The sequence below is a fragment of the Phacochoerus africanus genome, chromosome 1 (assembly GCF_016906955.1).
Source record: "Phacochoerus africanus isolate WHEZ1 chromosome 1, ROS_Pafr_v1, whole genome shotgun sequence".
Classification (NCBI taxonomy): Eukaryota; Metazoa; Chordata; class Mammalia; order Artiodactyla; family Suidae; genus Phacochoerus; species Phacochoerus africanus.
This window is the reverse complement of record NC_062544.1, coordinates 105,712,050-105,731,267: the sequence shown is the minus strand read 5'-3', so window position 1 is coordinate 105,731,267 and position 19,218 is coordinate 105,712,050. Positions and strand designations below refer to the sequence as shown.

Sequence of the window (19,218 nt, the reverse complement as noted above, 5' to 3'; positions counted from 1 at the left end):
TTATGTTTTCTTCTAAGAGTTTTTTGGCTTTAGGTCTTATGTTCAAGTCTTTAATCCATTTTGAGTTAATTTTTGTGTGTGGTATAAGATAGTGATTTAGTTTCATTCTTTTCTGTCCAGTTTTCCCAACACCATTTATTAAAGAGAGTGGCCTTTCTCTAGTGTGTATTCTTGGTTCTTACATCAAAAATTAACTGAATATAATTTTTGGTGGGTTTATTTCTGGGGTCTATTCTGTCCCATTGATATATCTGTCTGTTTTTATTCCAGTACCAAACTGTTTTGATTGCTGTATCTTTGTAATATAGTTTGAAATCAGGATGTATGATGGCCTCCACATTTGTTGTTCTTTTTCAAAGTGCTTTGGCTATTTGGGGTCTTTTGTGGTTCCATACAAATTTTAGGGTTGCTTGTTCTATTTCTATGAAAAATGCCATTGGAATTTTGAGAGAGATCACATTGAATCTGTAAATTGCTTTTAGAGCACTTTTAAAAAAGAAGAGGGTTCTACTCTGTGAGACCATCTTTGTTTAAGCCCTTCCTGAGGAGTGCCATCTTTTGCCAAAGCTGAGCAAGCCTGGATGACTTCAGAGAGGTGACCCCCGAATCCCCTTGGCCCTACACTTTATAAGGCCAGGTGATGAACATATCTGTGCCTGGTGAACTGTGGTTATTAGAGCTCTGTCTTGGGATGATGTGATGGATTCCTTCCTATGAGTTACCTCACAAAAGGCCCTTTCTTGGCATATCTGTTTAAACTCCCAGTCTTGTGACAGTAACTTTCTAAAAGCACAATTTTCACTAACAGATGAAAGAAATAGGATGTTTAATTTGTGCTAATGGAATTGGGATATGTTTTGCCCCCAGGGTGCTCTTCCTTATTTAGTCTGTATTTAGAATGTTGTGCAAATGTTTGGGAAACCTAAGAATTTAATTATCTACTGTAATTTACCAGGAAGTTTGGTGGTTTTATAATTATACTTTGTACTCTAGCTTTAAAAATATGATGCAAATTCTTCAAGTTGCTCCCAAGTTTACCTGTCTCTTAAACTTGATATCAGTGGGACTTTTCTCAGGGTAATGATCATAGATTACCTAGTTGTCTCTTAATTAAAGCTCACTTACTCCAAAACTCAAAACATTGACTACACACAAACCGCCACAGACTCGTTCTTTGAAACCAGCTTAAACGTATACTGTTGACTACTCTCTGAAAGCAGAGGGTGATCTGAACCTGCTGAGGTCACTCACTCCTTTCACTTGCCCACCCACTCATCTACCTGGTACAGCAGAGTTGGCATGAGTGGGGCTTGGGATCACTCTCTGAAGACGCCTGGTGTTAAAGATTATTACAAATACCCATCCCTTGGGGACCCTTTACCCTGTGGCTTTCAGAAAACTTTGCTGTGCTCCCCATCATTTTTCTTCCAGATTCTTATGTAGGTCCCCTTGTCCTTTCCATGTCACCATGAGAGCAGAGATGTTATCCTGCTGAAAATCAGTGTACCAGCATTTCTTCACATATAAAGTTTTTAAAGCTCTAAAGAGAAGCAATGAGGAAACTAGGAATTCTGCAGCCATTCTTTGGCTGTTTTAGGAGCAGGATGAGTTGTGGATTTAGAATCAGAAGGAACCTGAATATAAAGAACTATTCCTTGAAATGTAGCAAAAAGTCTAAATGATACCCCTCTCCTCCTAGCTTATTTTTCCATGGTAAGACCTTCTTTTCTTGACTTACTTTCCTAAAGGAAAAAGAAAAGTGGAGAGATTCTTGTGAAACCAGTGAAAATTTTTAGAGAAACGCTAGGTACCCAAAGGAGAAAAAGTAAAAATAATAAATTTTTGTGAAATCTTGTCCCTGAAAACATTTTCCTGAGATACTGAGAGGACCCTCTTAGGAGTTTCCAAGAGGGATCTTGCCATGAATAGGCACCATTTGTTGTTACACTGGCTAAGCATTTCTGCCCATGATGGCCATAGAATTCGCAAGTTCATTGAGAACCATTTGAACAATTTAGTTGTATCTTTCCAACAAAGAAAAGAAATACCTTGGCTAAAAATTTTTCCTTAGTTCCCTGAGGAAACATTTCTGAGATTTTGAGGAAGACAAAATCAAGAAGCATATGACCAGTGGGTTAGAGTCACTTATAGCCAGTCACTCTCTGGACCGAATCGTCTGTGTTTCTGTGAGTGAAACAACATCCATCTCAAAGAGCCTGAGGAAGTATGTGGACCTTTGCCATAGGTTTCCTGAGGATGTTCAAGTGACAGAGAAAGCTTCTTTTTTTCTTTTTAAGATTTTTATTTTTTTTTATCATATTTATTTACAATGTTCTATCAGTTGACAGAGAAAGCTTCTTTAAATTACACATTTCCTGGGAGTTCCCGTCATGGCTCAGTGGTTAACGAATCCGACTAGGAACCATGAAGTTGTGGGCCTTGCTCAGTGGGTTAAGGATCCAGCGTTGCTGTGAGCTGTGGTGTAGGTTGCAGACGCGGCCTGGATCCCACGTTGCTGTGGCTCTGGGGTAGGCTGGCAGCTACAGCTCTGATTAGACCCCTAGCCTGGGAACCTCAATATGCCGTAGGAGTGGTCCAAGAAATGGCAAAAAGACAAAAAGTAAAAAAATAAAAAAAATAAATTCCACATTTCCTTCGAGCATCTGCCTGCCTTCCAGCCCTGCACCTTCACACATGGAGGCTCCTCCTGGCCAGGCTGCGTGCCTTCTTCAATCTGATGTCTGTGGGCCCTGGACAGCATAATTTCGCTTCTGCTTTGACTTCTCATCTCAAGATATTCAGCTCCCAACCCACCTCTTGAAATTCCACTTTCAAATAATATTCATTCTCAAACAAGCCCTCTCCTCTTTCAAGTTCCCATTGCCATGGATGATATTTTTACCCACTTTTCTATTACGAAAAATTTCAAAGCCACAGAATAGTTGGAAGAGGAGTATGATGAACACCTGTGGAATCAAGAATTATTCTCAGAATTGTTATCATTTTGCCATATTTTTTCAAGTTCTCCATACATATGTCCTTTATTTGCACACAGTATTGTCACCTTGGTATTTTTTATTTCTACATGTGTGTTTTTTAAATCACTTGAAAGCAAAGGCATCATGACACTTGGCCCTTAACTATAATCACATTATCACACCCAAGAAATTAATAACGATTTCATAATATCATTACTATCTAGTTCATGTTTAATTTTCCTAGTTGTCAAAGAATGACTCTAGATATTTTTTTTTTAAAGCCATTTTCATTTTTTTTTTTTGGTCTTTTTGCCATTTTCTTGGCCTGCTCCCGCGGCATGTGGAAGTTCCCAGGCTAGGGGTCGAATCGGAGCTGTAGCCACTGGCCTACGCCAGAGCCACAGCAATGCGGGATCTGAGTCGCATCTTTAACTTAGACCACAGCTCACAGCAATGCTGGATCCTTAACCCACTGAGCAAGGGCAGGGACCGAACCTGCAACCTCATGGTTCCCAATCGGATTCGTTAACCACTGAGCCACGATGGGAACTCCTAAAGCCATTTTCTAATCAAGGCTCATATACTGAATTTAATTGTTTTTTCAGTCTCCTTTTTAAACAAAATTATAGTTAATTTACAATGCTATGTCAGTTTCTGCTGATTAGCAAAGTGACCCAGTCTCATATATGTGTGCCTCCTTTAAACTATGACTTATCTAGCTTCCCCCGTCCCCCTTCCCCCGCCCATGAAACTGACTTTTTGAAGAGCATGACTTAGTTGCCTGGGTAGAATGTCCAATAGTCTGAAATAGTAGGACTATTTCCTTGTGACATTTTTGGTCGCCATATCTCATTGAAAACAGCCCATTATATTGTATTGCATTAGGAAGCACATGCTGCCAGGCTGCCCTGCTTTCAGGTTGACTGCTTGGGTAAGGAGGTATATGCTGCTTCTCCCCATCATGTAGATACGTGTTTCCCTTTGTGGTTACTAAGTAGTCCTTCCAGAGATGCGTTAGCACTGTGTGAATATCTGTATTCCCCTTAGCCTTTTAAAGCAAAGGGCAAAAACTATACAAATGGAGTCATGTCATGGAGTAAAAGAAATAGCTAACTTTAAGCAGTAAGAAAGTGTGGAGAGGATCACAATCTGCTGTCCTTGGGAACAGATATCATATCCCTCAAAAAGAGAGGAGATCTACTGATCTATTGAGAATCTCCCCACTGTCAATTATAAGCAACAAGCCAAGAGTCCCTGGAATTTATGTTCTATATCCCCCTCACAACCAAGAGGGGTGGGGGGAGGAAGCTGGGAGGCATCATTTATTTATGCAAACTCTGAATATTCCCATTTACAGGGACTTCTTATGTGATTCAAATTATAGTCATTATGAGTTACTATGTGGTTTTCCCAGTTCTTAGTGATCACTCTGACCATCATCAGCCCCACTGTGCAGCTGTCGCTGTGCAGAATGCTCTAGACTCCCATGGTCATGTGGGATTTCTTTAATGACAGGCTTTTAACAAAACCATTCTTAAAATAGTGAGCACTCTAAGCATGTTAAGAATTAGAATGAGCACGTTTGAGAGGTACTTCCTTGTGGACAAGGGCCGCAACAAAAATTGTTCTAGAGGCCCTTTCCTTAGGGAGACCTGCATTAAATGTTTCTAATTTTTGCTTTTAAAAGAATATTGTAAATACAAATTTCCTTTATGTAATCTGTAACAATTTTAATAAGTGAATTCCAACCACTGAAAGAAATAACACTGCATTTAGAGTGGCTAAGCAATGAGATCCTGCTAGTGCAGGGAACTATATATAGTCACTTGTGATGGAACATGATGGAGGATAATGTGAGAAAAAGAATATGTGTGTGTGTGTGTGTGTGTGTAAGACTGGATCGCTTTGCGATATAGCAGAAATTGACAGCAATGTAAATCAACTACAATAGAAAAAATGAAAACCTAAAAAAAGAAAGAATAGTTAATGACTACTCTATATACACAGGAATATCTTTCTTTTCTCAAAAAGATTGTCTCCAGGTAGTTATGATGTATGTAATAAAGAACCAAACTTGAGTTTCTGGGTTTTCAGTTTTTAAATAATCATTGAAAGAGCTGAAGGTAAAAAAGTTTCAGTTGATATTTTAAATATTTATCAGAAGGAGTATTTTAAATCCTAGCTATTAGAAAAAGTTAAATGATGATGAGTTATGAAAAAAAATTTTTTTAAAAGAAGTTCCCGTTGTGGCTTAGTTGTTTAAAAACCTGACATAGTGTCCATGAGGATACAGGTTTGATCCCTAGCCTTGCTCAGTGGGTTAAGGATCCAGCATTGCTACAAGCTGCAGCATAGCTCGAAAATGCTGCTCAGATCCTGCATTGCTTTGATGGCTGTGGCATAGGCCTGCAGCTGCAGCTCTGATTCGACTTCTAGCCCTGGAACTTATGTATGAGGCAGGTACAACCCTAAAAAGAAAATTTTAAAAAGAAATTAAAGGTGCGTTATGACCTCTTGTTGTTTTGTATATGCTAGTGTTTTGAAATTCATCATCAGAAATATTTGACCAAGTTTGGGTATATGATTTTGCAATACAAGAGTTCTTTTTTGGTCCAGAACAGATAATACTGGCAAACTAATCACTTAATCTAAGCCTGATTAAACTAGCCACCTAACAGTTGTGGTAAATGATGCTAAAATGTTTGGTTGGAGCTTGACCTCAAGAAATGGAACTGAAATTTATTTAAACAAATTGATTTTGTCTTTTAACAACATTATGAAGGCATTCTTATAATGGGTTACTTAGCATTTTGTAATACTATGCAGAAAAAGCCTTCACTGAGAGTGACCATTCACTCAGTAGTTAAGAAATGTCTGTTTTGGGGCAGGCAGTGTTCTCGGTGCTGGGGCTGCAGCTATGAACAGCACAGACCAACATCCCTGCTCTACTGAAGCTTAGTGGGGAGAGTGAGATGATAGCTGCTATTTAAATAAACTACTTATATTTTTATATTAAACTGTAAGAAACTATATTTTAGATAGTAAAAGCACTAAGAAGAAGAATATAGAAGCAACGAAAGGACATGAAGCAGCAAGTTTGCAAGTCTAGTTAATGTGGCCAGGGAAGGTCTCACTGAGATGACATCTGAGTCAGACCTGGAGGAAGCAGGGCACTATTTGGAGCAGGACACACTAAACAGGGACAGCTACTACAGCAGGTGCCTCACAATATGTGCTAGGAAGCCCCAAAGGGCTGGTGTGTCCAAAGCAAAATGAACAAGGGGTAAAAGGGAGATAATGGGTTTGGTGGAGGGAGGACATCATTAAGGCCTTAAGTCCTTATACAAAGTAACCTTTATCCTGAGTGAGATGGGAGCCTCTGGAGGCTTTTGAGCAGAGGCGTGAGAAGATCTGGTTGCTGCACTGAGAGTAATCATTGAAGAGGGTGAAGAATGAGAGATGTCAGCAGGTTCCTCTAATCCTGGGGAGTCCTGGTCATGGCTGGAGTGGTTTTATGTTGGATAAATCTTGAAAATGGATCCAGTTGAATTTGCTAGCAGGTGGTATATGGGCTGGAAGGCAAAGAATATAATCAAAGATGCCTGCGGGAGAAGCAGTGTCATGCGGGGAAAGCCCAGTGTTTGATTTAGAGTGAGATAGTGAAGGGAACATCCTTCGAAGAGGATGAGGATGTAGAGAAGATTTTGCTGGTGACTGTCCACAGTGCTCAGTGGTCAGAGTTAAATAGGGGTGAACAAGGAGCCTGAGAGAGGGCTGAACAGAGCATTATGGGAGTGAGAGTCCTAGGGGAAAGCGGTAACCCTGGAGAACTGGGCTCTGTCTAGTGACCAGTGTAAACTAGGATAATGTGATATTGAGATTGGTTCCAATTGATATTGGGCAGATGGGATAGGAGAGCCTGGGAGCAAGAGGCAGGGACTTTGCTGGTGCCTGCAGAATTCTGAGACCTCTCCTGACTCCAGCCAGGATAGAGGTGACCCCACATTGCCCTGCCCATGAGAGTCAGCAGAGGCTGGTCTTACTCTGAGTGTCAGACCCCACTTGGGCCCTGCCAGGGTGGCCTGTAGCTTGGCCCTTTCACTCCGTCACATTCGGCTCTACCAGCAACTCTATACTTTTTTGTGTGTCATCTTTCACATTATCAAAATTGCATGATGGCACATTATAACAGCTTCCAGATTAACCTTCTCAACATCATCATAAAATGAGGTCTTTTTTTGCAAAACTGTTTAATGTCTTCATTAATTTTTCATTGCTATTCAAATTAGTATCTCCCTTTAAAGTGCCTGCCCTGTCTTCATACTTGACCATCCAGTCTTGTCTTTCTGTCAGAAGGCTCTGGATGTAATTCTTCCACCATCACTGATAATGATTATATGAAGTCCCATATCTTTTGCAAAATCTGAATTTTCACTTTGCAGTTGATTCGTGTAGCTCAGATATACTGACTAATTGAAAACTAGAAACATTGTGCCTAGGCCTGGATGACTCTGTGTGTGTGTGTGTGTGTGTGTGTGTGTGAGTGTGAGAGAGAGAGAGAGAGAGAGAGAGAACCACCCATCCATTTATCGGTGAACTAATTCATATCAAGGACATGTGCTTCCCAAGTCAGGGTTCCTGGGGACTTTGAGTAATAAGAACACACTGCAACTCTGAAACCCCCATTTTAGGTTAGCAAATCTGATGGTCCCACACGCAGGCCTAGTTTCTGCTTGAGAATTTGGTTTTAAAATCAACCATCACGATAAATAACCCTTTTGATCTGTGTCAGTAGATGTTTACTTTGATCTTTTCATGTTTTGATTTGTGGGCTAAATGAGTAAGACTGTTTAAAACTACACGATCTCTTTCCACCCTTCCCCCTTGGAACTTCAGGAGATGGATGAGGAGGTTAGGGGGCCCACACCTATGGGTGTGATGCAGAGACGCCAGCTCTCAGTAGCATCTTAGGAAGTTGAGCCAAAACTCCTATAGCAGCATCCCAGTGACACACATGGGGTTGTTTTTGAGACGCGTCATATCTTTTTCTCTTTCAAGGATTAGCTGTTTCCTACACCATTGCTAAAGGAAATATATTGAAAGAGTTCCTGAGAATTGTTTCCTGTACCATCTTGCTTTCCTATTTCACTTGAAAACATGCTACTATCACGACCCTCCTTCAAGCAAATAATGATTGGGACTGTCATTTACAATTACCCCTGCCTCCCTTCCCGATTTATATACACAGTGTAGTTATCCTTTCTTGAAAGAAAGTCGCAAAGTTCTACACAGTATAAATTTTGTCAGGATATTAACTACTTTATTTACTATACACCGGTAGTACTTGCTTTGTTTCTATGAACCCCCAAGAAACATTTTAGGTTTCATTAATTAAAAACAAAATACTTGGTTTTAAGTACCACAAAAGTTTTGATGCCACTTGTTTTTATTAATTCCTTCATTATTATGTCAAGAAATAGAGTCTGTTTATAAACTCCACATGGACTTTTTGTGTAATGGTTATGAGAAGGTTTAATGAAATTTGAGAGTGTCTCTAGAGATCACAGATACTGGGGCCTTTAACATTGCAGCGTTGCTTAGCAACCTGGAAGTCATTACATTTCTAGGCTCTGTAATAACATGATATACTTTTCTTTGCCAGTCCCTGATGAAAATGTAATGGAAATAATCCCTTTCTAAAGGTTGCACTCCAGGAGTGGGTGGCAAAATAGATTTTTTTTTTCCTTTTCACAGTCTGGGCAGGTTTTTAATTCAGTGCACAAGTATTGTTTTCTGAATGTTGCATGTGACAGAATGAAATATATTCTAAGATGATATTCTTAACAGGGAGACCTACTCTTCTGAAATAGTGATTGTAAATACCGTAGAAATTGTTAACATGTATTAGTGTACTTTCATCATGTTGAAAAGAAGACTAAATTTATTAGTTGACCACCAGTTAATGTAAGAATGCTTACTTCTACTTAATGTATTAAATCCAAGTATTTGCAGGTATTAGAAGGGTTTTAAGAGTAAAGTAAAACCAAATGCTTTAGAGTAATAGGAACAAAGCCAGTCTACATTAGTGAAAAGGGTTACTTATTAACTGTATTTTAGAGGATATTTTTATAGTTTTTCTAAAGCAGTCTTAAGTATAAAAGTAATATGCAATGTGCACATTAAATTCATAACAGCATTATTCATAATGACCCCAAACTAGAAACAACCCAAATGTCCACCAACTCCTTGATGAATGGATAAATGGATGTGGTATATCCATGCAGTGAAATATAATGCAACCATAAAAAGGAATGAAATACAATGATGAAAACTACTGCCTTTGGAGTGGATAAGAATGAGATCCTGCTGTATAGCACTGGAAACTATGTTTGGTCACTTGTAATGGAGCACGATGGAGGATGATGTGAGAAAAAGAATGTATATATGCATGTGCGACTGGGTCACTTTGCCATACAGTAGAAAAATGATGGAACACTGTAAACAAGCTATAATGGAAAAAATAAAAATCATTTTAAAAAGAAATGAAATACAGATAGATGCCACCACATGGATGAACATTAAGAGCATTTTGCTAAGCTCAGATGCAAAGTGCCACACTCTGTAAAATTTCATTTTTGTTAAATACTAGACTAGACAAATCTATAGAGACAGAAAGATTAGTGGTTTCCAGGGGCTGGGGAGAAAGAGGAATAGAGAGTGACTGCTGATAAATTTGGAGGTTTGGGGAGGGTGGGTGATGAAGGTATTATAAAACCAATGGTGGTGATGATTATACACCTTTATGACTAGACTAAAACCCACTGCATACTTTAAAATGGTGAATTTTATGGTATGTGACTTTGTTATTAAAAAATTACAGCATCAAAAAAAGGGAATAGGCAGTCCTGGTATAAAACTTGGGAAATACGTGAGAGTAAAAAGAAAATATCATCCTTAAACTCACAATCCATACATTAACATAGTCAATGTTTTATTTCTTTCTAGACACACATGACGTGTTTGTGTGTACACACGTGCACATAAACAGATATGCATATATTGACATATATTTCTAAACAAGTTGAGATTTTAAATTATGATAGTGAAAAATTTCATGTTTTTTTAATCGTGATTGCCTCCCCAAGTCATGAAATAATCAAAATAAGTATAAAAATGAGTGAAAATGCACAACCTCACCATAATTGGTGAAATTTCTAGAAGACACAGTTTAACAGAAAGATTTTTCAGAAGTTAGGAGGCCACAGACCACTGGAGGGAAAGAAATAGGAGTACTGAGAATCTCTGGAAGAACCCTGGACTCAGGGACAGCAGGGCCTGGGAGGAAGGGCAGGGCCCAGGGTCAGCCAGACCTTGGAGCTGTTCATCCAGAGTCTTCACCAAGGTGCCCTGTGTTGGGCACAAGAATAACTGAATTCTAGGCTGGGCTGATCTGGCCACCCAGAGCCTCTACCTTCCACCAAAGTAGATATTCACCCTCTCACCCCTGGTCCCCCACTGAATTGAAATCTTCATTCATTTCTTCTTTATTTCTCACTAACCTACCCAAGGGCAAGGCTGCCCACAGCTCTCAGAAGCATCCTTCAGGAACAGGTTCCCCAAGGAAATCAAAATTAAGATCTTAAAAATTCCTGAGTTCCAGAACTCTTCTTTTTTTTTCCTTTTCATGGTCCCACCTGCGGCATATGGAAGTTCCCAGGCTAGGGGTCAAATCAGAGCTGCAGCTGCCAGCCTATGCCATAGCCACAGCAATGCAGGATCTGAGCCGCATCTGCGACCCATGCTGCAGCTTGCAGCAACACTGGATCCTTAACCCACTAAGTGAGGATAGGAATCAAACCCTCATCCTCATAGATAATATTTTGAACTCTTAACCTGCTGAGGATTCATTCATTAGATCTTCATTTATGAAGATGTACAAAGAAAAATCACTGGACATTTGAGGAAAGTCTGTGGCCGTAGAGTGGCCACAGCTGAACCAGAAAAGCCAATGGCCACAGGGAAAATAATATAAGAAATAAGACTCTTTAAAAAATTTCTAATTAGTATTCTCACAAAGACTTCAAAGATGATTGCATCCATAAAACAGAACATGACTTTCAAATTTTAAAACCCAACAGAGGGATTGAATAACAGAATAAACTCTGACAAAAGCCAAGTGAATTATTTATGAAACCAACTTGAAGAGTTCTTTCTGAACTCACAGTGAGATAAATGTTAAGAATTGTGGCAGATGGGTCCAGGAAATCCCTCAGCTCTTCATGAGAATGGCATATTTGCAGCTCTGGTGATCCACCCTCCTGGCAGAGAAAAGCCATAGAACACTCAGCTGTGGTATGTGGGCAGTTTCCCCACATCCTCCACAGGAACCAATGTGTGTTTATATATATTCCCTTCTTGTTTTTCTTAAATGAGGCCAAGTGTTACTGTTTCCTGGGATGTGAAACTCACTCATCACAGGCCCTAGTAGGACAACTAGATTTTCTAGAGCAGATACTAAGATGATTGAGCAAGAGTCTCTCCCCCTGCCCCCCTTTTTTTGGCCATACCCACAGCACATGGAATTCCCAGGACAGGGATTGAACCCCCACCACAGCGGTGACCCAAGCTGCTCTAGTGACAAAGGCAGATCCTTAACCTGTTGCACCACAAGAGACTCCCAAAAGGCTCTTCTTTTGTTGAAGTATAGGTGCTGTATAATATTATACAAGTATATAGGTGTACACTATAGTGATTCACAGTTTTTAAAGGTTATACTCCATTTATAGCTACTATAAAATATTGGCTATATCCCCTGTGCTGTGTAATATATTCTTGTACTCCTGGGCATACATCTGAAGAAAAATATAATTTGAAGGCACCCCCAATATTCATTGAAACACTATTTACAATAGCCAAAACATGGAAGAAATCAAAATGTCCATCAACAGGGGACTGGATAAAGAAGATGTGGCATATATATGTGTATATATATATATATATATATACACAAACGTATGTTACTCAGCTATAAAAAAAAGCATGAAATAATGCTCCTCCACAATGAATATTGGGGGTGCCCAGGAGTAGAATTGCTAGATCATATGGTAGTTCCATATTTAGCTTTTTAAGGAACCCCATACTATTTGCCATAGTGGTTGTACTTGTAGCTTATTTTATACCTAATAGTTGGTATCTCTTAATCTCTCACCTTCATATTGCCCCACCTTCCTTACATCTTCCCACCAGTAACCACTAGTTTGTTCTTTATCTGTGAGTCTGCTTCTCTTTTTGTTATACTCACTAGTTCATTGTGTGGTTTTATATTTCATATATATGTGACATACAGTATTTATCTTTCTCTCTCTTACTTAACTTCACTAAGTGTGATATCCTCCAAGTCCATCTATGTTGTTGCAAATTACAAGATTTCATTCTTTTTTATGACTGAGTAATATTCCTTTGTATGCATACAGCACATCATCTTCGTCCATTTGCCTATTGATAGACATGTAGGTTGCTTCCATATCTTGGCTATTGTACATAAAGCTGCTATGAACACTGGAGTGCATGTATTTTTTGCAATTAGTGTGTTGGACTTTTTTTTCAGTTTTGGAGTTTTTTTACCCAGGAGTGGAATTGCTGGGTCATATGGCAGTTCCATTTTTAGTTTTTTAGGAACCTCCACACTCTTTTCCATAGTGGCTTGCAACCAGTTTACATTCCCACCAACAGTGTGTCAGGGTTCCCTTTTCTCCACATCCTTGCCAACATTTGTTAATTGTGTTCTTTTTGATGATGGCCATTTTGACAGGTATAAGGTGATATCTCATTGTGGTTTTGATTTGTAGTTCCCTGATAATTAGCCAGATTGAGCATCTTTTTAAAATTTAATTGGAGTATAGTTGACTTACAATGTTGTGTTAAAAAGTGCTGTCTTGGGGATAGTTACAATGTTCTGTAGAGCAAAGTGAATCAGTTACACATATACATAGATCTATTCCTTTTCAGATTATTTCGCCATGGATACATCACTACGGAGTATTGAGTAGATTTCCCTGTGTATAAGTAGGTCCTTATTACTCATCCATTCCATATACAGTAGTGTGCATATGTCAGTCCCAACCTCCCAATTTATCCCTCCTCAAAACATTTCCCCTTTGGTAACTGTAACTTTGGTTTTGAAACTTTTGAGTTTCTTTCTGTTTTATGAATGAGTTATTTTTTATCATTTTTATTATATTTCACATATTAGTGATCTCATATGATATTTGTCTTTCTCTAACCTAACAAGATAATCTCTATATCCATCCATGTTGCTGCAGATGACATTATTTCATCCTTTTTGTGGCCAAGTGGTATTCCATTTTGTATATATATAAATGCCACATCTTCTTTACTCATTCCTCTGTTGATAGACATTTAGGTTGCTTTCTTATTTTGGCTGTTGTAAATAGTGCTTCAATGAACATTGGGGTGCATGTATCTTTTTGAATTAAGGTTTTCTCTGGATAGATGCCCAGGAATTACTGGATCATATGGTTGTTCTATATTTAGTTTTTTAAGGAGTCATCTTACTGTTCTCCATAATGGGTATAGCAATTTATACTCCCACCAGCAGTGTAGGAGGGCTCTCTTTTCTCCACACCCTCTTCAGCTTTTATTTTTTGTAGACTTTTTGATGATGGCCATTCTGACCTGTGGGAGGTGGTACCTCATTGTAGTTTTGATTTACATTTCTCTTAATAATGAGCAGTGTTTGAGCATATTTTCATGTGTTTCTTGGCCATCTTTCTGTCTTCTTTGGAGAAATGTCTATTTAGATTTTCTGACCATTTTTCAATAGAGTTCTTTGTTTTTTGAATATAAAGCTATAACATATGTTTGTGTATTTTGGAGGTTAATCCCTGTCCATTGCTTTGTTTGCAAATATTGTCTCTAATTTTGTGGGTTGTCTTTTCATTTTCTTTATGGTTTCCTTTGCTGTGCAAAATCTTTTAAGTTTAATTAGGTCCCATTTGTTTATTTGTATTTTTATTTTCATTTCTCTAGGAGCTGGATCAAAAAAAGATACTGCTGTGATTTATGTCAAAGAGTGTTCTGCCTATGTTTTCCCCTAAGAGTTTTATAGTCTCTGGTATTATGTTTAGGTCTTTAATCCGCTTTGAGTTTATTTTTCTGGATGGTGTTAGTGTTCTGATATCATTCTTTTACTTGTGGCTTTAGATTCTTTTCCAGTTTCCCATCACCACTTATTGAAGAGACTTTCATTTTTCCTTTGTATATTCTTGCCTTCTTTGTCATAGATTAATTGACCATAGGTGTATAGGTTTATCTCTGGTCATCGTGTCCTGTTCCATGGATCAGTATTTCTGTTTTTGTGCCAGTACCATACTGTTTTGATGACTATAGCTTCATGGTACAGTTTGAAGTCAGGGAACCTGATTCCTCCTGTTCTGTTTTTCTTTCTCAGGATTGCTTTGGCCATTCAGGGTCTTTTGTATTTCCATACAAATTTAAAATTTATTTTTCTTCTAGTTTGGTGAAAAATGCCATTGGTAAAAAATGAAACATTTCATGAATTTTCATGTCATCCTTGTGCAGGGGTCATGATAATCTTCTCTGTATCGTCCTAATTTTAGTATATTTACTACCAAAGCGAGCACAAGACTGAGCATCTTTTCGCATGCCTGTTGGCTATCTGCATGTCCTCTTTGAAAAAATGTCTAGTCAGATCTTCTGCCCATTTTTAAATCAGGTTGTTTTTTTGTCTTTTGGTTTTTTTTTTTTTTGATGTTGAGTTGTTTGAACTATTTATATATTTTGGATATTAACTCCTTATCAATCATATTATTTGCAAACATTCCCATTCAGTAAATTGTCTTTTCTCATTGTCTACAGTCTCCTTTGCTGTGCATAGGCTTTTAAGTTTAATCAGGTCCCATTTGTTTATTTTTGAAAACTTACTTTAGAATTTCAATTTAGTGAAAATATTGAAAAAGTGCCTTCTTGGGGATAGTTAGATGGTGTGATAAAGTTACCTCCAGCCCCTTGCTACTCAAATCGTGATCCCAGACCATTAGGAGTTCCAGTACTTGGAAACTTATGTGAAATTCAGAGTCTCAGGTCCAACCCTGTGCCTGTTGAATCAGAATCTGTGCTTTAACATGGTTCCCAAGTGGTTCTAAAAGCTAACATGGTCTAGAGGTGACTTCTGAAAATCCAGAAAGGGTGGTTAACAAAGCTATAAACAAGATTTGGGTCTGAGAGATTCCCCTTTCAGAATCTAGTCTGTCTTTAGCCAATTCCAGATACTTTCATTTATGTTTGTGGGGAAAGGGACCGGATCTCTAATTTGTGTCTGTCTATTTATATCTGGATTTCTACTGAGAATCTTTTTTATTTCTTACTTTACCCCATATTCAAAATGATAATGACATTCAAAATTGACACAACTGTTTAGGATTTCTGTCTCTAAAGGCTAGTGTATCAAGTAAAGAATTCACAAGGGGGGATATTTGGAGCAGCACTAGGAGAGAAATATCAGAAAGAGAAAATTGATTAAATAAAGCTTTGAAACAGGCTAGCAGGAAGTACGAGAGTTTTCCTACCTGTGTAAATGGTACCATTCACTTACAAATGCATTAATAATGTCGCAACCAGAGCAAAGCGCCCTACTCAGGGTCTGGCGGAGGGCAGGTGGACTAGAATTGTTGGTGACCCATCAATTCAGGCACAGAGGCCAGGACCTGGGCTGGGGGAGCACTGAGTGAGCACTTTTAGAGTCGGGCTCCAGTGCCTGGATTAACAGAAGTCAACTTGGACACAGGTGGGCAGGTTCACTCTGTCCCTTACATGCTGTGTGTCCTTGGACGAGTCACTTAACATCTCAAAGCCAAGTGCTGATTTACTTGGTAGGGTCCTTATGTTGGGATTATAGGAGGTGTGATACACAGGGTTGACCACAGTGCAGTGCATCCTTTGTTACCACACAGAGAAAGCCATCAATAAAAGACATACCTGCACGTGCACACACACGCAGAGAGGTCCTTTGGAAATGGCAAGTGTCTTCATAAATATCCGGGACCCAGGCATACATCCCTACCACATTCTACACTTTCACCTGTCTTAGAAAGAACCTCAGTAAAGCTGTTTTTGTGTGAAAGGCACACCCTTCCTGTCAAGAGTTATACACCTTTTGCTGAGGGGTTCAGTGGCGACCAGATGAAAACACACACTGCCTAATGCATGTTTTTATTGCTTGTCTCTGCAAGAACCCAGAGCTCCGAAGTCAGCTTTCTCATAGCCACAGTCAGAGGTGGGGAAGCAGCCCTGGGCCAGAGCCATCTCCCAGCACAGGGGAGGCCCCTGTTGTCTATTTCCTGGAACTGGGGCTCGGCCTCACCGTGTCTGGCACAGGAGAGCACAGAGCAGTCAGCAGAGCTGCTCATGACTTATGCATGAAGCCAGGTGATCCCATCTGGCCCCCTCAAGGTCTTGAGCCGTCTTGGGCCCTTCCCTGCTGCCAGCACATAATCCTTAGCCCCCGGGGAATCAGAGGCCTGTGGCCAATTACTGTGGGCATCCCTGTGTGTCCTGCAAGGAGCTCCTTGTGCCTTATTAGGCTTAATTCCGTGACCACTGAGAGCCAGAGCCTCCAGTATCAGTCCCATCAGTGGGCCCATGGCATTCTGAGGACGGCAGCATGGCTCTGAGAACCTACTATGAGGTGGTATGCAGGCTGGCAGCCTCCATGACCACGACAAAGGCTGGAAGCTGGCCAGGCTGGGGACAGGGCTGCGGCTGCAGTGACGGATGCTGGAGACTGTGTCACTGCCCAGCAACTTCCCAGGAGCAGGGCAGCCAGAGTGGGGCTCTGTTCTCCTGAGCTTCTGAGCCATGGCAATGCTGGAAGGTTCCCTGCTGCTGAGGAACATTTCAGTGATCGTCACCCACTGTTAATCAGGTGACTAAAGACTAGGAAATGGTTTTCTTAAAAGTTACTGTCTAGACCACTTAATGATGATAAAAAAGCCGCCGTGTATTGAGTGTTTTCTCCGGACTAGGCCACTAACCTGAGTCACTGATCTGGATAACATTAGAGCAACCCTATGAGGGGAGATAGGAAAACTCCATTTTCCTCAGATGAGGAAACTGAGGCACAGGTGGCCAGGTCAGTATGTGGTAGATCCAGGATTTGAATCCAGATATATTTTAACATCTTTAACCATGAAGAATAGTGTATCTGGTTTCATACCTATTCCAAGTAAGGAAGAAATTTCACCCAAAATGGTTAAGATGGTAAATGTTATTTTATGTGGATTTCACCACAATTTAAGAAAATGAAAAACAGGAAAGGAAGAATTGACAAATCCTGCAAGGACCTATTTTTATAAATGTTTTGCTGATTTGAATGGTCCTGACTGATCTCTGCTTTATCAGTAGTAGCCTGAATATGTCAGTCTCTAATTTAGTCACAAATTCTGTCTTTTCTCTTAAAGTTGTCTTTTCTCAAAAAAAAAAAAAATCCCCGAATAATTTAGTGCTGTCGTACCTAGGAACTTTCTGTTGATTCTGCTCAGCTGTACTCTGATGGGTTGCCATCTTTCATGCTGTTTAATACATAGTTCTAGGCCTGTAGGACCACATACTTAAGGTCCTATACCTCTGCTCTCTGATCTGGCGTGAGAAGTGGCCTATTTTTTTATTAAAGGCTTCCAACTAATGGTGTCTCAGGAAACTAGAATATAGTCATTTAATTCACTACATACCAGCAAAATTTGATACATATTTACCTGTACAACTCCTCTAAACACAAATTCATCTTTGCTTGACTATTTTGAACTCCTTTCTAAATAGACAGTGAGCTATGTACTGTTGTGTACAGCAAAACACCAAGTATAGGCTCACTCAGTTATTTTGTTTTTTTTTACAAACTGGCTGATGCTCTTAATTTATCTTGATATGAATGGGGAAAAAAATCCACCTTCCCTAGAAACAACACCAAAGCTTTAGAATCTATCTTTAAAGATATTATGGCAGAAACTGGCATGTGAATGCACATTCATTATATCAACATCTGAGTAAGGTTCTGCATTTTATTATCATTACTGATATTACACACCACAGATGTGTGCAAAGAACAAAATGATAGACACTTATGTAACTACCACCCAATAAGATGCTGCTTTGAAGAAATATTTTAGTCACACAGGATATGAAAATTTACAGTAATATCATAACATAACATAATCCCCAGATAATGATGTATTTTCAACAGTGCATGTTTTGAACTTTGAAGCAGTTTTCTGGAGGTTATGCGATAAGTTCTGATGGATTCAGTTGCCCGCATCCTCCGGGAAGGCCCACATCAGCCCTGATCCCAGGAAAAAGATGAGTTTATGTCCCAGGGCACTTTTCCAACAACAGGAGAAGGAATTAGTACTTTGGTAATTTTGCCTATTTTTTTTCCTGAGGTTTATCTCATCAATTAAGAGTTTTCTCTCAGTCAAATCCAAATTTACTGTTTCATCTTTAAAATCTTTGAAAAGATATCCAGACCCATCACTTTCTCCCCATCTTCTCTCTTGGCTGATGCCTTTTCTTCCTATTTTGCTGAGCAAATAGAAGAGTTCAGGAGAGAACTGCCGTAAGCTCCCACCCTCAACACTGCCATCTCTCTGCAACTCTCCTTCCCTCTTCTTCCCCTGGGGGACCAAGCCCTCTGCTTCTGCCTCAGACCTGTCCCCTCCTCTTGTGCAAAGACATGCCTCTAGCATCTTTCCCCATCTCTCCTGTATCACCAGCAGTCCCCTCAGCTGGGTCACTCCCATCAGTGTACGATATGCTGTTACATCAGCCATCTTCAAAAAGGAGAAGAAACTTTCTTGACCCACATCCTTGTCTTACTGTCCCGTTTCTCCCTCTCCTTCCCAGCAGATCTCCTTGGGGTCTGGTTAGTCAAGCTTCCATACCCACGCCTCCATCAAAGCAGCCCTGAGCGTGGTAGCTTGTGAACAGTACTTCTTGGGGTCCTTCCCCTCGGCCTTTGGCACAGCCAGTGGCTCCTTCAGGGAACTCCCCTCCCGTGGTTTCTGGGACATCACACTCTTGCGTCCCCTCCTGACACACAGGCCATTCCTCTCAGTTTCCTGTGCTGGTCTCTCTGAACACCACTGTGCTGAAAATGCCTCATGAAGCCCATTTCTCTCCAACTATACTGGTTCCTCAGGGAGCTCAGCCA

General features: G+C 39.8%; 1 protein-coding gene and 1 non-coding gene across 4 annotated transcripts in view; one reads left to right on the top strand and one right to left on the bottom strand.

Annotated features, from left to right (window-relative positions):
• The window catches only part of ULK4 (unc-51 like kinase 4), a 521,416-nt gene that overhangs the window by 398,605 nt on the left and 103,593 nt on the right, over window positions 1–19,218 (top strand). The window lies entirely within an intron of this gene.
• On the bottom strand, window positions 14,535–14,637 carry LOC125113906 (U6 spliceosomal RNA). Its single transcript, XR_007131631.1, has one exon. It is a non-coding gene; the product is annotated as a U6 spliceosomal RNA (small nuclear RNA).